Below are 15,410 nucleotides of genomic sequence, written 5' to 3' on the forward strand. Positions count from 1 at the left end.
CTCATAATGGCAACAAGATCCCTGCAAGGGAAATGAGGTGTGATATGCAATTATAGATTATAATTTGAGTCTTTGGAAAGATTCCTAAAGATGAGTAGTAATGAAAAAAATATTTACATTTTTCTGCCTTATTTGCTGCTTCTTACTTATTCTCCTTCCTAATATCTCATAGCAGTATTACTGACCTCTGACTTTTTTTATTTCATAGGTTTAATTACTGATATTTTTGAAGTATCAAGTAGCATCTAAGTCCCCTTTTCTGATGGAATTTTTATGGCCATGATATGGTGAAGTTGCTGGGCATTTAACAGATGGCTTAATTCCACTGAAAATCCATGTATAAGTGCGTAGTGCTTTGCATGGTCCTGAAATACTTGGATGTAAAGTAGTTAAAGTAGTATATTGGGTTTGCATGACAAGATTTTGGGGGGTGGGGGCAGCGGCGGCTACAGGGGTGGCTTCTGTGAGAAGCTGCTAGAAGCTTCCCCCATGTCCAACAGAGACAATGCCAGCTGGCTCCAAGACAGACCTGCCACCGGCCAAGGCTGAGCTCATCAGTGATGGTGGTAGCATCTCTGGGATAAGGTAGTTAAGAAGGGGAAAAACTGATATGAAACAGCAGCCAGAGGAGAGGAGTGAGAATGTGAGAGGAACAACTCTGTAGACACCAAGGTCAGTGAAGGAGGAGGTGCTCCAGGCACTGGAGCAAAGATCCCCCTGCAGCCCATGGAGAAGACCATGGTGAGGCAGGCTGTCCCCCTGCAGCCCATGGAGGTTGATGGTGGAGCAGAGATTCGACCTGCAGCCTGTGGAGGACCCCATGCTGGAGCAGGTGGATGCACCTGAAGGAGGCTGTGACCCCGTGGGAAGCCCGTGCTGGAGTAAACTCCTGGCAGGACCTGTGGCCCTGTGAAGAGAGGAGCCCATGCTGGAGCAGGTTTGCTGGCAGGACTTGTGACCCTGTGCAAGGGACCCACACTGGAGCAGTTGGTGAAGAGCTGCAGCCCATGGGAAGGATTCATGTTGAAGTTGGTGGAGGACTGTCTCCTGTGGGAGGGACCCCACACTGGAGCAGGGGAAGAGTGTGAGGAGTCCTCCCCCTGAGGAGGAAGGAGAGGCAGAGACAATATGTGATGAACTGACCACAACCCCTGTTCCCCATCCCCCTGTGCTGCTGGAGAGGAGCAGGTAGAGAAATCTGGAAGTGAAGTTAAGCCCAGGAAGAAGGGAGGGGTGGGGGAAGCTGTTTTTAAGATTTGATTTTACTTCTCATTACTGTACTCTGGTAGTAAACTACACTAATTTCCCCCAACTCAAGTCTGTTTTGCTTATGATGGTAACTGGTGAGTGATCTCTCCCTGTCCTTATTCTGACCTAGGAGCCTTTTGTTATATTTTCTCTCCCCTGTGCAGCTGAGGAGGGCAGTGATAGAGTGGCCTTGGTGGGCACCTGGCCTCCAGCCAGGGTCAACCCACCACAAGATGGAAGCATAACAGAAGGTACCAGACTGTTGAATGGACCTGGTAGGAATTGAGGGGTTATGATTTCAAAAAAGCCAAATTAAATATAAAAGAAAACACTTCTCACAGTAGGGCCCAATTTAATGCCTGAGAATGGTTTAGAATGACATATATGACTACATATATAATTTTATTTCTTTGTGTAGTATGGCCTCCTCTAAACCACTTTCTTTTTCTGGGCATTTCTGCCTAGTTGGTTTGCTTCAGCTGTTTGTATTTCTTCAAGAACTGGTGGGTTGGGGTTGGAATCAAAACATTGGATTGCTAATTTAGGAGTATCTGTCCTAGAATCATAGAATGGTTTGGGTTGGAAGGGACCTCAAAGACCATCTAGTTCCAACACCCCTGCCACAGGCAGGGACACCCTCCACTAGACCAGGTTGCCCAAAGCCCCATCCAACCTGGCCTTGAACACTTCCAGGGATGGGGCCTCCACAACCTCTCTGGGCAACCTGTTCCAGTGCCTCACCACCCTCACAGTGAAGAATTTCTTTCTAACATCTAATCTAAATCGACCCTCCTTCAGCTTGAACCCATTACCCCTTGTCCTGTCACTGCACTCCCTGATAAACAGTCCCTCACCATCTTTCCTGCAGGCCCCTTCAGGTACTGGCAGGCCGCAATTAGATCTCCCTGGAGCCTTCTCTTCTCCAGGCTGAACAACCCCAACTCTCTCAGCCTGTCCTCACAGGAGAGGGGCTCCAGCCCTCTGAGGCTCTCCTCTGGAGTCTCTCCAACAGCTAATCCAAATGGATTGAATTAAGCAGGATTATTACTCTGATTCCAATGATTTTATTACTGTACTAAAAATATTTTTATATGGGTTTAAAACTCACGTCCATTATTTCTTTATAGTTGCTGTAAGAGATTGCAATCACATATCTTGATTTCTGTGATGCCACTTCTTTCCTTCCTGGCTAGATTATTGGAAGTCTGGTTTCCTCCATGTCACTGTTCTTTTCATCTTGTGGAGATAAATAATAACTTGTCGCCATTCAAAGGAAATTTCTATTTGGCTTCTACATTTCTGTTTTCAAGCTTACTCAAGGTACTCACCTGATGCAAATCTATGTTCTAGTGAAGAAGATGTTATTTTCTGTGCCTTATTTTGAATCTGAATGATCCATTCTGTTTAAAGGAAAAAACAGCAAGAAAAAAACAGAGCAATGAAGAAACGTAATTGATTGTACGAATGGGCAAACCGGGTTTTTTTAAAAGCCCTTTTTTAAAATTGTCAGTATAGTCATCCTAAGCATGTACATAATGAGATGCATTAAAGAACTGTAGCTCTTTTTAAATACATTTTATGCATATTTTTATATATAAAAATATATCTGCATGGATGCTTTAGCCCTGTACACTGTGCCTGTGTCACAGGCTCTGCAGGAAGCAGCAGTATGGACAGGTTCATCTACTCTGGAGTGAAAAGACCCACTGAGAAATGATAGCCCTGTATTGGTTGCAGGTTTTCAATTTGCCTTTCCAGCACTGGGGATTGCAAAGGTTTGAAAGCATGGCAAGTCTCCTAGCTGTTAAAATCTTGTCCGTTCTGCCAGTCTGGAACTTAACCAGCTGCAATCTTATGTGTATTTAAGTCAAAACCATTTCTCACGGATGCTAGTGTATCTCAATTACAATTGATTTATTTTTTTACTACTATCTGATATTGCAATCTACATTTCATATTTATTGCCATTATCCAAGCCATCCAGTCTCCTTTAATTGGTCACACATTTTGTTTAGTATTATACAGATTATTAGAGAAAGTGTACAAAACCTGAACTGGCTACGCATAACTGTGGAGTGCCAACATTTAAATTCAGTCTGTAACTGGAAACAATTTTCTTTCTTTAAATTCTACATACAATAAAAAAAAGAATGTTTCTGACCCTTTCTAAAATGCTTCTTTAGAACTTAATATCAAAAATAGGTATTTTCTTAACTGAGTATTTTCCTAATCCAAATTCTGAGCCAAAATGTACTGCTAGTGTAGAACAGAGATACGAGGCTCAAATCCCTGTCATTCAGAAAGCCAGCCTTTATCCTGACTTTAAAATAAACAAATCAGATTCATGGGAAGAGATTCCTGAGCTAATTCTAAGTATGTCTCTGGTATAGACCATCACAGCACAGAGATGGCAACCTGGGGCTTACAGTAAGTATGGCTCTGCCAGGATGGGTTCTTTATGGGGCCTGTTTGACTGCAATTTGAAGATCTGTGGTGCACTTTCCCGTATGTTCAAAATGCCCTAAGTTCTGCAGCTGAAGCTTTATTTTACCATACTAACTTCTCTTTTCAAAAATCTCTTTCCTTCCACCTCCCTTACTGTTACTAATGGGGGATGGCAGCTGTCACGAGACCTAGATGCTGCATGCTTCTCTTGTCAATGAAAATATTTTCATGCTGGCATTGACAGCCAGATTGAAATATTTTTATGCCATCTTTATGAGCATTGTAAAGCTGCTTCTGATGAACTGGGTAAGTTCATTTAAACTGTTAGCTCTCTTAATTGATTCCACTCTTATTTCTTTCATTGTGACTTTACAACTCAAGAATAAATATTCACATTTATTGGACAGCTTTTAACTAGCTCTTATTAAAGGATTCCTAGCAAGAGGATGCATTATGGTTGCACTAAATCAGCATGACATCCTTCCAGAAACTTGCATCTGACATGTTGTCACAAGGACAAACAAAGATAGACGTAACATAGCTACCAAAGAACTGGAAATCAGCAGCTCAGTAATCCAAGACATGGACAAGTGCATATATCTGAGACTAGCTGGTCTTTTTTCAGTACTTACAGGAAGGATGCACTTATTTTCTGGCTGAATTAGTTGAGTCCAGGCTGAAATCTAGTCACAGCTGTATTGCTTTTGTCCTGAAGTAGTGGTGTTAAAATGTATATAACTGACTTCAGAAGTGCAGCAATATATTTTAGTATTCCCTGAAAACATCTGAACTAAAATGAAAAAGAATGAAAATTTGATTGGAAGAAACTTAGGCTATCTGAGATTGATAGTTAGATTGGTATTTTTAGGTTCAGTCTACTGAATTATATCAATATTTATAATCTTAAATACAGTATCCAGGATACTCTGAGTACATACCAGGTGATAACCAGGTACCTCCAGAGTGCAATGAGTTCTTGTTCTACCTTGCTTGAAAAACTGGGAGGGAGGAGTGTGTGTGCTGAGTGATATGCATTAGGGCAAATGTCAGTCCAGGGCTGACAGACTGTGTTACTGAACATTTTGCTCTGTTCTGTTGTTGGGCCAAGCTTGTTCAATTCCTTACTCTCATTGCAGAGCTATAGATAGTCTTCTGTAGCATTGGCTGGAAGAAAGTGTGGCAAATAGGTAACTTCTGTGTTAGTGACCAACAAGTGCAGCTCATGAAAACTCTGTTATAGAACAACTTAAAACAAATCTGGCCATACTGCAGCCAAGTATGCTTTCATTCTCTGAAGAAGACAGAAAATGATTTTATTCTCCTGCAACTTATTTTTCTGATTTAGTGAATGCCTAAGTATGCAATCAAGGAAGATAGAATAGTTTGGGTTGGAAGGGACCTTTAAAGGTCATCTAGTCTAAACTCCAGGATGCTTCTCTCGAGAAGCATCTTCTCTGACTGTTTTCCTGTAGTTAGGAAGTGAGAGAAATTCCAGCAATGTAGTAATTAGGGCTTTCTGTATTCACTCAACTCCCTTACTTAAAGAAAAAAACAGAAAATGAGCAATTGGAAAAAAATTAAAGATAAAATTTTGGTCCTTTGAAGTATGGTGGAAGGAACATAATGCTTTGGAGAGAATCAATATATCATCTGCAGACTAAATATGCTCACTTAAATATTTGCACTCTTTCAATGCAAGTTCATTTAAAATGAGTCTTTAGATGCACTCCTATCACAGTGAAGTAATAGATTAAAACAGGGCATAGCAAGCTAATAGATTTGAGATCCTCTTAAGAAAATGTGATGAAAGTCTCCTCTGTGCCAGTTTGTGTCATATTTTTTATTAGTACCTATGTAACTGAAAAGAGAAACATTTGCTAGGAAACAGAAGGCCAAAGAGAAGAAAGTTATGTGCTGAGAGATAAAATGTGAGAGGCTCCCAAGAATCCATCAGCTCTGGAGACTAGTGGTCCTGTTGGATCCACAAGAACTGATAAACTTAGGACACAGTCAGCTGAAAATATGCAAGGCCACTGGCACATATTAGCATCAATGACAGGATGTATAATTCAGACTGCATCCAAGAAGACAGTGGCTGCTATATACATACAAAATCAACAGGATTAGTTGCACATCTGTTGAAGAAAAAAAAAAATCACTTGAGGGACTTTGACCTAAAAGTCAGTGATGCATCCATATGATGGGCCACTTCTGAATAAATAGTGGGGGTTGGCTTCCCAAAAGTGCTCTAGCAGGGTAACTGAGAATATGTGTGTATGCATGTATGATGGACCAAGCAAATGAATGCACTGTGTGAACAGTTATTTGCTCATAATAACAGCTTATTTATTAGAACAACTTTAATTATTGACAGTTATTTGTCTCGACTCAATCCTCTGAGACAAAAGGGTATTTATGACAAAGGAATACAGTGGATTTGTTTATACCTATTTGTTTTTAAAATACATCTTTTCAGAGATGCATATAAATTAGATTTGTTGTGAGGACAGCTTTGAGAATCAAGTTTAAACTTTGGTTTTGGAAGTCCAGAGTGAAGTACATTGTGTATCCACCAGGGAAAGAATGTGTTGAAACGTTTATAAGGTGGTCTTAAACAGCAACTACTTTTGAACATCCAAAGAACATCTAGTATGGGAGAGAAGCTTTATGTAATGAAGTTAAAGACTGAATTTAAGTTTTGACTGGCTTGAAATAAAAGCAAAAAGGATAGAAGAAAGGCTATAATTATTGGAAGAACATAATGTGATGCTTAGACAGGATGTGAAATTCACTGAGGAACATATTGCGTCTATAATTAGAGATAGTATTTCAGTCACTTTAAAAATGAGTCATTAGAGAATGCATTAAAAAGTAAAATTCTACATCTGTTGGGTCTCCCAGTTGGGACAGAAACATGAGACCTGAAAGGGAGATGCAAATTTTTCCTTCTAAGGAGCTCTGAGGTTAAATTCCAGAAGTGAAGTGCAAATAAAGCTTTGGAGTTGGAAACAAATAGAAACAAAACAGAAGTATAGATGACTTGCAATACTTTCCGTATGTACTTCTAGAACATATACAAGAGCATTGATACTCTTGTTCTTTGAGGAGTTGAAATCGATTGTTTAGAAGTTTCACAGGGCATTCCTCTCATCTCTCATCCTTGCTTCCAATCATAGGGAGGGGAAAATAGTTCCACTGTGTGATTTTTTTGTGATGTACACAAAATAACAGTTGAGTGACGTAGTCTCAGTTCTTCTGTGTTCATCTTCAGTGTAAAATGAACTAGATGGAGAACAGTTTTTACTATTCATTGCTCAGATATAATAAACAATTTTCAATTATTTTTTTCTAATCATGCTAGGACTATGAGTGAGAAGCACAGATGTCAATTTCTGATTGCACTGGCTTTTGCAAAGAGTTGAATTTTCTGGGGGAGGAGAAATTTGTAGGAAAGAGGTCAATGCATGTAGCTGGCACCACATTTTTCTCAGACTGTTTGCATGAGGTAATATTCTGCAATGAAATATATTGCCTAGAAATTTTAATCAAGCAGCAAGTTAAAGGAAAATGAGCTATACAATAATAGAGTTGTATTATTTGGTCCCAGAGATTTCTCTTTTTTTTTTTGGTCTTGTATTGGGATTGTGTGGCAAGGTTTTCTGGGGGGGCGGGGGGGGCAGGAGGAGCTTCTGTGAAAAGCTGATAGAAGCTTCCCCTATGTGCAACAGAGCCAATGCCAACTGGTTTCAAGATGGACCCAATGCTGACCAAGGCTGAGCCCATCAGCCATGGTGGTAGTGTCTCTGGGATAATGTAGTTAAGGAGGAAGAAAAAAAACAAACAAAACACAACCAAACACAACACTTTCAGCCAGAGACATGAGTGAAAATGTGAGAACAACTCCTCTGCAAACACCAAGGTCAATGCAGAAGGAGGGGGAGGAGGTGCTCCAGGCACCGGAGCAGAGATCCCCCTACAGCCCATGGAGAAGACCATGGTGAGGCAGGCTGTCCCCCTGCAGCCCATGGAGGTTAATGGTGGAGCGCATATCCACCTGCAGCCTGTGGAGGACCCCGTGCTGGAGTAGATTGATGGACCCACAGGACCTGTGGAGAGCAGACCCCATGCTGGAGCAAGTTTGCTGGCAGGACTTGTGACCCTGTGGAAGGGTCCCATGCTGGAACAAGTCTGGTCCTGAAGGTCTGCACCCTGTGGAAGGGACCCACGCTGGAGCAGTTCATGAAGAACTGCAGCCCGCGGGAAGGACTTGTGTTGGAGAAGGTGGTGGAGGACTGTCTTCCATGGGAGGGACCCCTTGCCTCCTGGCAAGGTGCCATGCTAAGGCAGATGTATTGCTACTGAGTAATCAAGTGGGACAGGCCTCTCTGCACCTCAGCATGTTGTGCCATATAGATATTCCCTTGTTTCTAAAGGCTCCTTAACAGTATTCAAGACAAAACAGCTTCCAGGCTTTAACAAGAAATGAAAACACCTTAGAAGTAACCCAGTTGTCATAATAACTGCTAGATTTTTGATTTTTCTTTATTAAATAGAGGTTGAAAGCCAAGTTAGTGACAACTTTTATAAAATTGAAAGATGTTTCTTTAATCTGTTACATCCTGTCTCTGTTAAACTGTTATGAAGATGATCTCTTGGATAAGGACGACTTGTCCTCTGAGAACCTAACAGAAAATTTTTGTCCACTTAAGCAGGTTAGGAACATCATAAACTGTTAACCCCTAATGACATGGATAAAATTTAGATTTAATTTAAAATTTAAGTGCTTTATACATTTACATATAGTCTCAGAATAGTTCTGGTCTGTGATAATTTACATCAGTCTAAATAAGAGGTATTGTCTAAAGCACCCAAATATAGAAGCACACTTTGCTTTTACACAAAAAAGAGGGGAGGATACTCAATCGGCTGTCTGCAGCCTGATGTTGGCTGTGGCAACTGCAGGTCTGGTCTTCCAGCTGGACACCTAGAGATAAACGCAGAGTGGAATAATCATATTACAACTAGTTGGATATGCTTCAAACTAAAAGGGTTTCTCAGGGAGACGAATTTTGATGCATGATTTTTGTCAAACTGATTTAGGACAAATTGTTAGTGCATGCTGGAGCATGAGCAACCTCAATAATACATCTGATCATGCTCCTGTGTCAGCATTCCTCCATTACTGGTGAATGGGAAAGGAGGCATGTCTCCTGCAAGATTTTAATACTTGAAAACAGAATAGAAGTACCAGAAATGCAGAATATTGGGGAAAGAGTGAGTGAGTTCAGGTTTTTATTTCTATTTTTTTTAAGAAACTATTGCTTTTTTGACAGGTGACCTTAGTAAGAGAGAATGAAAAGAAAACTGTGTTTTTACATCTTACTTTAGGATGCTATTAAGACTAGCTCAGCTTTCGTGTAAATAGCAATATTATAATTTTCAATATTAATTATCACTCTTGAAATATAAAACTGCAAACATTACAATACCATCACAATAACAAATGTAACTCGAGCAATGGTTTATGACTAGTGTATTTTAAGCCACTCAACATTTCTGTAATTATGCTGAAGATGTAGGCTCTGCAAAGCCTTACTTAGTTCAGACAAAGCATAGTTTTAACATTGTGGTTAAAACCTGGAAAAAAGGTTGTAGGTTTTCTTTGTTATTGTTGTTTGTTCATTTGTTTTTTTAAAAGCTGCAGTGAAAAGTCCCATAAAACTCCACTCACTTTTGAAAGGGATTGAATGAAAATAATGATGAAGCTCGTTGATACACTTGTATTTTCTTCCCCTAGTGGAAGGAAAGTTAATATGTTTAAGAACTACTTCCCTCCCCCTGCCCCCACTTAGATTAGTCTTTGCTATTTCTTAGACTTGAAAGTTGACTTTCACAGTATTAATTACTTCTAGGATAGAATTTTATGTAATGATATCTAAAGTATCACCACTAATGTTGGTAAATTATTTTTCCTGTTATTTTCATTCTTTTTGTGAAGCAATTGTTTAGGTAATAAGGACATCATGACAAATGAACATCACAGCTGAAATAGGCAGATCTTCCTTGTTCTGGATTGTTCTTTTGAAAAGATTTAGAGATACTTCAGGACTTAGCAGGTGGTTTGAAGAATATTGATATAAACTGACGTCTAATGCCATTTGCATCAATGCACCTAATCTGCTCTAATATTCTTGAAAAATTGACTTACATGGGTAATTCTGTTCTGTGTGGAAATGACTGGTGTATTACAAAGACTTAGTTGCATGGCATTGCCTTGTCCTCCTCCTAGAAGCTAAATTATGTTGAAAGACTGCTGAGAGTAACTTATTTTTCTACATTTTTTTCCCTGTATGTTTTCTTCATGGCAAGTGTGTCATACAAAGGTAAATGAGCTGGAAAGACTGCAGTTCCTTTACTTAATAAATGGTTGTTGAGTTGATCCACAGAGCAAGCTCTGTGGTGGTATTTCTTTCAAAGCACAGACCTGAAGATTAGGAACTATTTCCTCATACATATTTAGCTATTTATTACAAAACAGAACTCAAGAAGGTCTGAAAGCAAATAATGATCTTAAACAGTTTTCTTTTCTGTGTACACTTTTCAGATCTGTCTTTAAACAAGCACATACAGGAGTTCTGCAAACAGCCTACTTGCAAACTGGACCACAAATATCCACAGATTTTTTGTATTTTTTTTACCTATTGGTTACACACCATAATAATCTATCTCAGTAGTCAGAAAGTCTTGCTGGGCTTGCAGGTTTTCTTAGATCAAATCTTGTGTTGCACCATGCTGTGCAAATAGCTTTCCACTGGAATCTCAAAAGCTGCTAAATGTATTGTGCTAAATTCTGCTCTGAGATGTGCCCTAACAAGCTTCCCAGTTAATAGATTTCTCATCCTCAATACACGTCCCTTTCCTTCAAAACTCCATAAATAAAAAAATGCTCCTTCAAACCTCCACAAAAAACCCTGCCTCTCCCCATTGAAGGAGTAGTTGAAAGCAAAGTAGGTAAAGGAGGTAGACTAAGAAGAACTGAAGAACTGAAAGTTATTTACTTTCAGTTTCCAAATCTTCTCTAATGTATTCTTCCAACTGAATTTGGAAATGACAACTGTGTAAGAATTCTGACAGATAACTATAGTTGATGATAGAAGTCTCATTCACTTTTTAATACATTAACTTGATATTTACTTTCTTCTTTTGTAATTGTGTGATCCTTCTTGAAATGATTATGGCAAAAAATAATTATGAAGCTATTTCAAAACTTTTTCTGTGGTAAGGCAGTTGAATTATATTTTAAGTGATTTATGGGGAGCTGTTAACAAAAACAATTTTTCCCCCTATGTTTTAGTCCAATGCTTGCCTTTTGGATAGGGGAGAGATCATTCATTTAAATTAGCACATCAATGAATGAAATTCTAAAGCATTTAAAAATAGCTTTTTTTATTTTTGTTTTATATAGTAGTTATTAAAATGAAAGAAAACTTCTTAAGTAAATGAAATTATACTACTGCATTACATAGTTAGGGTTTTGAATAATCCCTTAAATAACTACTGTGACTTTCATTAATTGTCAAATTTTGGAAGAATGGTGAGAGCAAAATCATGGCCTCTAACTAGATTTCAGTTTTTATGTTGGGAGTTTTGATGGGATCAGCTGACCAGGGCCTGGAAACATTATAGAATAACTTTACTGTCTAGGAAAAACTAAATCTGAGAATACTTCTTCAAGCTCGCAAACTTAGGAAACAGAGTGCATGTGCACTCATCTGGGACAAATGGTATTTAATAAGATGTGGTTTATAGTGGTGTGGTATATGCTTTTTGTATAACCCTAAGCTGTGCTCTCAAGTAAAAAAAAAAAAAAAAAATCCTGAAGTTGGTATTTTCTTCATATTTGCAGGAGAGCAATGTGCAGCTTCACAAAACTCTGTGCTGTGCTTGAGGCTAGCAGAAAAATTACATAAGTATTCTTTCTTACAGTGACTGTAGTAATGGTCTGTTTGGGTGTGTTCCTCAGAAATTGGTAGGTATTTGGCTGTTTCCACAACCTTTAACCAAACATTCTCTTAAGGAAAAACAAAGTTTATCTAGCAGCCATGGGAGCAACTTCTATCCACTCTTCCACACCTTTTATCATGCAAGAATTTTGTTTGTAAGATCACTTTACCTTTTGAAAAGTGCCCTAGCTTTGACTGCTTTGTTGAAAGCTGTGCTGTTCTGGTAGGAATAGCAAATGAGGACTTTAGGTGCTATATAGCTGTGGATGCACTAATGGTGAAGGCTGACCCATAGATGCTGAGTATAGGATGCAGACGGTGAGTGCCTGAGTGATCATAAAGTCTTTATACAGCAAAGAAATATAAGAGGAGGAAATCTTATCTCCTTTGGACTGCTATCCTCCTTGGGTCTCACACTTGTCAGGGGTTTTGGGTCAACCCAAATTTGCAGGGGAAGATGAAGTAAAAAAAAAAAAAAAAGTTTTACATGTCTTAAGACTTTTGCTGGGCTGCATCAAAAGAGGTGTGATCAGCAGATCGAGGGAGGTGATCCTGCCCCTCTACTCCACTCTTGTGAGACCCCACCTGGAGTACTGCATCCAGCTCTGGGGGCCCCAGTACAAGACAGACATGGAGCTGTTGGAGCGAGTCCAGAGGAGGGCCACGAAGCTGATCAGAGGGCTGGAGCACCTCTCCTGTGACGACAGGCTGAGAGAGTTGGGGTTGTTCAGCCTGGAGAAGAGAAGGTTGTGGGGACACCTTAGAGCAGCCTTCTAGTACCTGAAGGGTGTCTACAGGAAAGCTGGAGAGGGACTGTTTACAAGGGCATGTAGTGACAGGACAAGGGGTAATGATTTTAAACTAAAAGAGGGTAAATTCAGATTAGATATTAGGAAAAAAAAAATCTTCACTGTGAGGGTGGTGAAACACTGGAACAGGTTGCCCAGTGAAGCTGTGAATGTCCCATCCCTGGAAGTGTTAAAGGCCAGATTGGATGGGGCTTTGGGCAGCCTGGTCTAGTGGAGGGTGTCCCTGCCCATGGCAGGGGGGTTGGAACTAGATGGTCTTTGAGGTCCCTTCCAGCCCAAACCTATGATTCTATGATTTTGTTTGGGCTTACCAAAGGAAATGGGGGGCAATTCTAACCACTATTTATTTTTATCTATTCTAATTATCTGTTTGCCTTTGTGCCTTTATATTTTTACATATTTACTTTGAAGATGGAAAATGAACTTACCAAAATGGTTAAAAGTCATTCTGAAATTGAGAAAACTGAGATTTATTGGCAGGAGGGAGATGTTACAAGTGAAGCAGTTGAAATAAAGCCTTATGTAGGGAAGGTAAAATAAGGTAATAAAGCATTGGATGAATGGTAATAAAAAGACCAAAGATACCAAATTTGAACAATAGAAGCAGAATTCAAGCAGTCGACATGTAATGGATGGAAAGAATTAGTTTAATACGATGACAAGAAGGAGGCTATAAAATTTTGTGAAAAGAAATGGAAGTAAGCCACCATGCTGAACTGGACTACAAAACGACTGAAACAGGAAACCTTGATGTAGATTTGATGGGGGTATCCTGTGGGGCAGAGGCAGGGGAGAAGAGCTAGATGCAGTGATTTCAGAAGATGGAAATACAGCAGAAGACTGAGCTCCCCTGATGAAATCAGCATTGAGAGCTAAAGCATATGTGGTCATCTTGTAATCTTAATAAGCACCTTGCTGCCCTACGACTAATACTTTGGTTACCTTTTTATCTTTTATTTTGAGAGAAATTGGAGGAATCTCAAGTGCATAATTGCCAGCGCTCATTCACAATTTCTAGATTCAGTCTCTGTGGTGCCAGTCATTAAAGCTTCCTTCCTACAGTTTCATCTGTCGTATGAACTATATGCACATCCCCGTTTCTTTTGTGATGAGTTCAGTAACAGCTATTTTTTTTGCTGGGGTTTGAGTTTGGGGGTGTGTCTGTTGCTTGGATGAGGTTTTTGCCTTAATGACTAGTTGGGAACAGTTTATCAAAAGTAAGAACAGTTCTATTGCTTTTTCTACAAGGCACTATATGTATATACACATGTACATATAGATACAATGATATCCCTTAACAAAATCATGTATACTTTTCTCCCTATGTCAAGATGCATTTTAAACAATTCCATAGCAAGGTTTTCAGTTCTGTGGAAGGCACAGCTGCTCAGGTCCTGTATACATTGCTTTCATGGTGTTATTAACAGTTTCCTGCATTTTACAGCCTTGTAGCTAATCTTTGAAAAGCTAGAAAATGTGCAGTAAATGACAGGTTTTTGATAGTGACCAGGAATCCTGATGTTATATATGTTACTGAAGACCTAGAAAGACACAGAAAGGGGCGTGCAGGGCAAAGTCCTGTGTATCATAGTATGTGTAATAAAGTCGCTTTGATTTAGTACTTTATTTTTTCAATATATGCTGAAGGTAGGGTTTTAGTGCTTCAGAATGTAAGAGTATGGCTGAACTTTCTGTATTTCTAGCTTTGGACACAAAGTCTTCTTGAGTATATTGCCCCATACTCAGGCCTGTGTTCTTTTTCTGAGACCTTTGAAGTTTGGAGGGAATATTCATTCCAAATCAAAATTTTAAAAAATCAAAAAATTCCAGCAGATTTCTACTGCTAAATTCCATGTATTTTAAAAATCCCACTTTTAATCTTTTGTGTTTCTCTGTACAGCTACAAGTATATTTAAGCTTTATGAATAAGGGATAAAAAAGTGCTTGCTGTTATGTGTTTATCAAGGAATAGAGACAATATGTAGATTTTTATATATAAAATAAGCTTGAATTAGTCAGATCCAACCTTGCTGCAATCACCTTAAGGTAAAATCAAGAGTTCAAAGGAAAGATTTGATTTTAATTTTGATGGTGCTCCTAAACACATGATTAATCCTTCTTCTTAGCTCTTTAATATCAGTAATTTACAGTTTTATTTAACACCTGTGCTTAAACAGGACTTCTTTTTGCACCTGCAATTATTTATGCAGAAATTACAGAGTTTTTCACCTTCAGGTAGTTGTAGGAACACTTATGTCAGAAGGAGTCTATGTAAACACCTAAATGGAATGTACACCAGGTCTTCATGTACACTGATATTAAAATTCAAGGAAATACCAATTTGTTCTAATACAAAATATGGCCCATGAAGAGTGTTGCAAACAATATGAGGTGCTATTTAATTTCTGCCATTATTTTATTCTGCAAATTATGTACATAAAAAAGGAGTAATCTAGAAATAATAAACAAAACGCTTCAAAGCAGAAATAACTAGTGACATTATGACTAAACTGACAGCTGTATGTTGTTAAATATGGAATGACTGAAATTAAACTACCTTCTGGAACAAATACAGAATGAATGGCCAAGAAAAGGTGATACTAAGGAAATATAATGGACTACAGAGAATGAGTCCCATGTAAGGGTGAAATTATCACTGTAATCATATTTGAGGAAAGCAGTTTAATTATATACCCTGTATTATTTTTATGGATATACAAGTAGAGATTTGCCATATGTGTATTTCTTTTAGATGAATCACTACTACTTTTAAGCTTCTTGTACCAAAAGCGGGTAACGTGTAAAGAAAAGATTTAGCTGTTGTGTTTCAGTCTCAGTGATAATATGTCCCTCTTTCAGTGTCTCCTATGACTGATCCTTGCTCCTTCCTTCATTAATCTTGGTA

The sequence above is a fragment of the Grus americana genome, chromosome 1 (genome assembly GCF_028858705.1).
Source record: "Grus americana isolate bGruAme1 chromosome 1, bGruAme1.mat, whole genome shotgun sequence".
In the NCBI taxonomy this organism is placed as follows: domain Eukaryota; kingdom Metazoa; phylum Chordata; class Aves; order Gruiformes; family Gruidae; genus Grus; species Grus americana.